Below are 6,361 nucleotides of genomic sequence, written 5' to 3' on the forward strand. Positions count from 1 at the left end.
TAGCTTGTGTATTTGACTTAAATTAGCTGGTTATAGTCATCAGCTAAATTATTTTATGTAAGGATACACAGATTGTGGTCAATTGTTAAAATAGCTAGATGCATATAGAAGGCATTATTACAGTCTGTGATCACATTCATGCAAGGATCTGCCATCTTAGCTAACTGGTTACATTAGCAAGTGCGATTTCAGAGATGCTAACTAACTCTTGTGACTGAGATCAGAGATTTTATTACAGGAAATCTGTATCTTCCTTGGGTAATGTGTCACGAGACCAGGAGATGACAATAGCACTAACACGACATTACAAAAAACTGGCTGGCCATTCATTCAAGATATGTTTGAAGACATTTATTAAGGATACAACAATCAGTAACACAACCCTTGCTGTCAACAAGCTCACTATTTAAGCTCAAGTCTAGTGGTTTCTTAACTGTATTGTGTTTCTGTATAGTGTTTTTAATGCTTTAATGCAAACTTTTTACCTCTGTGATCTCATTTTGTTTTCCAGTGAAGTAAATTGAGATGGTGATTTTCCTGTTTCATGGATATTTAAACTGAGGCCCAGGGAGTCTGAGTCAATTGCCCCACCTGCATACTTTAACTAAATTAAATACTCCTTGCTTCTAAGCATTTTTTTTGTTTGTTTAAATGAAAGAAAGGTTTTTACAGCTAGATAGTTGTGAGTCTGGAACTGGAACTCTGATCTCTGGGCCTTATGAGATCTGCCTCCTGTCTTTCTAGCAGCCCCTGCTGCCTATCTGTAATAAAGCCCAGTTTTAAAGTGTGACCTCTTAAGACCCCACCATGTTTCCTCAGTCACTAGCCTATTACCCTCATTTATTTACTCTATTGCACATATGTGCAATTTGTGAAGTTATTTTGTTTACTTATTGTTGATCTCCTTTGCTGGATTATAAGTGCCGGGACAGCAAAAATGTCTCTTTTACATCTGTTTTCCAGTGCCTGCACATAGTAGGCACTCAGTAAATATTTGTTGAAAAAATAACCTGAAAAGGGAAATTATTTTGACTGTTGCTATAGCTACAGGTTTACTCACCGAACTTTGGATCCCAGTTGGGTCTGCTAGCAATCTCCTTAGGATTCCCCTTTCGTTCCCCCTGCAGAGTGGAAGTCGATAATCATAAAATACTGGGGACGGGAGGGAAGATGAATTTTCGACCCCATCAGCCTCTCTCTACTTTGAGCACACAACTCATAGAAAAATTTAAAGTGTGACTATCTTGGAAGGAAAGCAAGGAAAAACTGGGACCAGAAAGCAATGTTTTGGTGAAAACCTCACCCAACCATCCATAGTGCAATCTAGTTGATAGATTTTTGACCTATCGTATTTCTATTTCAATGTTACTGTGTTATGACATAAAATCTTTGCTTTAGGAAGACTTTTTATAGTTTCTGATCATGCTGCAGATCTGAAGCTGCTTCGTATATATTTCTACGGGAAACCTTGTAAGAGTACAGTACATGCTTGGCTTTCACTGACTATATTTATTGAATTGGGGAAGAATGAAGTGAGAAGCTTTCAGCCTGCCTTCTCCTCTGTGGTTATGCATTTTTAGTTCTTGATCAATGGAGTCTTTGGGAAAGAGGTTTTAGAGGTCTTAGTTGTAGTTCTCTATTCTCTTAATGACCTGGCACGGAGTAGATTCTTAATACATTTTATGATTAATATATTGCCTATACATTCTATTGTATATTGAAAAAAGGAGAGTGTCCACCTCAAAGTCCTCCAGACAGTAGTTAGAAGCAGAACTAGGCCTAGCATCCGGCTTGCCTTCCTCTCAGCTCCATTCCTCAACACCAGCATGCTTCAACCTCCACCATTCCTCGCAGGGACCTGAAAAAGCAAAGCAATATTTTGGGATGTTTCAGGGCCACTTCGTTCAGTGTGCTGAGCATATACTTTAAACCGCATTAAGAAACAAACAAACCAATGCTTCAGGCTCCACCCCCAGAAATTCTAACCTAATTTTGAAGTTTCCCCAGGTGAATCTAAACCAGTGGTTCTCAAACTTTCAAGTGTATCCAAACCACTTGAAAGTCTTGTTGAACCCAGATCGCTAGGCTCACCCCCCGAGTTTCTGGCTCAGTAGATCTGGGGTATGGTCCAAGAATTTGCATGTCTTATATAAAGTTCCAGGTGATGCTGATATTGATATTTTGTGAACCACTGTACTAAATAAAGTGAGCAGAGCAGACATTTGGAAACTCCTAGCCCTGCATCTCTGTGGGCAAAGAATCAAGCCTTCTTGGTCTTTGTATCCAGTGCCTAGGATAGACGAGGTACATAGTGCTCGATAAACTGACAAATTGGTAATGATCTTAGTGAAAGCTCACTAATCGAACAGTTGCCTTGTCCTTGAAGCTCATGGTTTGAGGCAGGAAAGTACTGCAAGAAGATCACAAATGTTCTCCCACTAAAGAAGTTGTCCAATGAATACCAACTTGACATAATAGGATTGCTTTCATCTCACTTGGCAGCTACTACTGTCTTAAAAAGTGAGGAGAGCTCAGGGGCCACTGTCGATCTCCAGACCTCTGAAGGGAGATGGAGTAGATGTGGTCAGTGTGGGCCTGAGGGCGGGTAGGGCAGTGGAAGCAATGCAAGAAAGACCTTTGAAAGTTAGAGCCACCCAACAGTGACACTAGTGGGCTGCTTGGAGATATGATGAGTTCCCCATCATTGGAGGTATGCAAGCAGAACCTGGATGCCTACTTGGCAAGATGTCCTAGAGTCTTGTGGCCCTGTGATTCTGTGGCTCGGGACCATCCTGTTCAAGCTGTCACTATCTAACTCTTTAAGTCCACCTGGAACCCCAGCCACATTCCCTGGGCCCTCTTGAAACCCAGGACACAGACCAGTTCCCTGTCTACGGAAGCAGGAGGAAAGGCTAAGGAACATCATGAGAGTCTGCGCCTTCTCCTAAGAACCCAAATACTGAGATTTCCCTTAGCTTCTGTTTTTGCCTCCCTGGGACAGGTACTCAATAAAGTCTGCTGGTGGCCATGCTGCTGGTGGTCAGAAGGTTCCTGGTTTGTATTGGAAGAGAAGAGCAGTGTATTCTGGGAGAAGGAAACAGCAAAAGCAAAAGGTTGGTGGTGAGGATGAGTGAAAATTGAGAGAGACACAACTACCTGGAGGGGTGGGAGTCCACATACTAAACAATGAGAGATTGGAATATGCAAAAGTGGCAAAATATATTTAATAACAGGTAAAGGAATCTGGATTTGCCTTGTATCTGATTAGCTGGGTCCAGACTAGAATGCTGGGTAACTGCTAGGCTGGATGAGTCAGTTTGACAAAGGCTTCTCAGATTTTGCCCTCCTTCCCTCCTTCCCCGCTCTTTATTCTCCTTTCTTCTCCTTACTGTAAGCTGTCCCTTGAGTTCTATTCTGAACCCATAATGGTTTTCCCATCACTATGGACAGTTTGCGAACCGTCCCTGGTTTGGCCTGAGTGGGGCTGGGTCCAGGGCCGGCCGGCTCAGGAGAGCTGGGGAGAGGAGGTGGCTCCCAGCAATAAGCAACCCACAGAATTGTGTCTGTTATTTAAGAAAAGTTTCTGGGTTTTCGGCTAATTGCAAAAATACATAATGGATGCTTTTCGCATCTGCTAGTTATTCTGGAACAGGACTGCATCCAAGAGCAAACTTTAAACAAACAATAAGATTATAGAGCTTAACTATTTCAATGTGTAACAGAAAAGAAAGCCAAGGCCCCAAAAGTTACATTAACATACATGCACTCAAACACAAGCAATCACACCAACAGATAGATACACATACAAACGTACAGATGAACATTTTGGCACCAGTGCTCACAAATGCATTCTTGTGTACTAGCACCTAGTACATACATGCATGCCTGACTTGCACACATTGGCCCAGTCACTAGTGCCAATATACATGCTCTCAGACACGTACACAAATGTACATGCATACACTCATAAACATGTATACACCTACACAGTTGGGTAACACAGCCACACAGACACACAACTCCAGACACATACATTCTCAAAAGTCATTTTTGCTGCAATGAGTAATCTTCCTTGGTAGGAAAGTGGGTCCTCCCAGTGGAGAGGTAACTGAAGCACTTAATTAGCTAGCTGGGTATTGTCTGTGTCTGGGTGGTAGCAGGTGTAGTTACTCAGTGTAGCCACCAAGGGGCACCCAGGATCCATCCTGCAGCCACTTTTCCCTGGTTCTGCAGCCCATCAGTTTCTGCACTCACAAGCCTGCACCTTCCTGTTCCGGATCACTGCAAGCCTGGAAGGCTCTTGGCTTCCAGCCCCAGTCTTCTAGGATCCAATATACTCATTCTCACCTTTTCCCTCTCCCAAACCACTGAAACAACCACAACTCCCCAACCTTCCTGCCTCCTAGCTGAATGCATATTTCAGAGCCCCCTGCTCAGTCCTGAGATTACTACTTGGAGAAACAAATCTGTCAGGTCTTGATCATAATGTGGCCTCTCCCAAAACCTTCTCTTCCAGGAGCAGCTGTGAAATTCTCACCTAGTTTTCAAAGTCAATTTCAGCATCTCCAAGTGATGGACTGCGAAAGTTAACAATAACTGAATGAATGAATGAATGCCAAGCTCAGCACCTGACCCTACTAACCCCAGCTGGAGAGGTCTCTCATCCTCCAGCACCTGCCTCCCAGCTCTTTTTGTGTGTGATTCTACGAAACAAATCCTGGCTTCAAAACACAGGCTAGGATAGAAAGTCCAAAATGTCATTAAGTCAGTTCCTTTCAGCATCCCTGACAGGTAGCTATCCTAGTAACAGAGAATTCACCCCTCCCTGAGCAGTCCTCACTGAGTGGCTCAGAATTCTAGGAAGTTCCTCTATTTTCCTTCTCCATAAACATTCTCAGAGCTCCTTCTTCATGACAGGGGCTGTGGCAGGCTCTGAATGTACAAGACTTCTGCCTTTCAACAAGCTAACAGTCTGGTGAGGGCCTTTGACCAGGTGTACAGCACGTAACAATACAGCAAGTGAGGCAGGGAGTCGGGGCAACATTTACAGAGGGAGTCGGGGCAACATTTACAGAGGGAGTAAGAGCTAGCTGAACAGAGACTCAAAAAATGAATAAGAACAATAATTACAGTTCCGTTTGTTGAATGTTTACTGTGTCTGTGACTGTTAATCCTCACAAAGGAAAAATTCTAACCCAGGTCTGCCTGTCTGCAGTCTGAGAGCTTAACCACTAGTCCAGAACACCTCTTAAGACATAAAACAAGAGTTTGGTGACAGGCAAGGTGGGGAAGGGCATGCCAGGTGTTTTAGTTTTCTATTGTGTCACAAGCTATGGCAAACTTTGTGACTTAACACCCCCATGTTACCTCACTGTTGTGTAGGTCAGAAGTCTGGGTTCTCTGTTCACCGTGTCACAAAGCTGAAATCAAGATATCAACCTGGCCTGGCTCTCATCTGGAGGCTCAGGAAAGAATCCACTTCCAACCTCACCCACACTATAGGCAGAATTCAGTTCCTCGGGGTTGTAGGACTGATGGTCATGCTGCTGGTGATCAGGAGGTGCCTGGTTTGTACTGGAAGAGAGGAGCTGTGTATTCCAAAGCACTAGAATTAGTGGGGCTCTCTTGGCACTAGAGGCTGGGCTCGGGTCGTTTCCACGTGCCCTCTCCATTTTCCAAACAACAAAGGCAGATGGGATCTTCCTCATGCTTCCAAGCTCTGATTTCCTTAGCCAGATCATCAAGTCTTCTGTGGTTTGGTGATAAATGCACTCTAAAATTTAGAAACTAATAAACTGCATTTTTCGTGTCATTGTGCTAGTATCATTCACTGCAGAGCTGGTAGTTACTAGGTTGCATTTCCTTTCTTACACCGCTTTTTCTTTTCTGCAGTTCCTGCCTTTAGCTCTCCCTCATGTTTATCCAATCTTTTTTTCATCCACAGTTCCTTTCTCCCCAGAGATCTCCTTCGAAGACCCTCTACTCTCCTACTCCAGTCTGGTCTGCTAGTGTTCAACCTGGCAGCACATCTGTCCCACTGACTTCCTTTCACAGCTTTCTGCATGGAGTCCACCCTTTTCTGAAACTCATGTTTTCCTCTTTCATGGTTTATTTCCATGTTTGCATGGAGTGCACCCTCCAAGTAACTGCCTAAGGAAGGCTGCATAGGACATATATATTCTGACTTTTTATATGTCTCCATATGTCTTTATTATATCCTTAAAATTGATAGTTCAGCCTATGTGGAATTCTAGATTGAAAATTATGTTCTTTCAGCACTTTGAAGCATTTCTCCAGTGACTTCTCACATCCAGTGCTGCTGCTGAGAATGCTGAAGGCATCCGATTATGATTCCTTTGTG

This window comes from Pteropus vampyrus, unplaced genomic scaffold, assembly GCF_000151845.1.
Source record: "Pteropus vampyrus isolate Shadow unplaced genomic scaffold, Pvam_2.0 Scaffold135, whole genome shotgun sequence".
Lineage (NCBI taxonomy): Eukaryota > Metazoa > Chordata > Mammalia > Chiroptera > Pteropodidae > Pteropus > Pteropus vampyrus.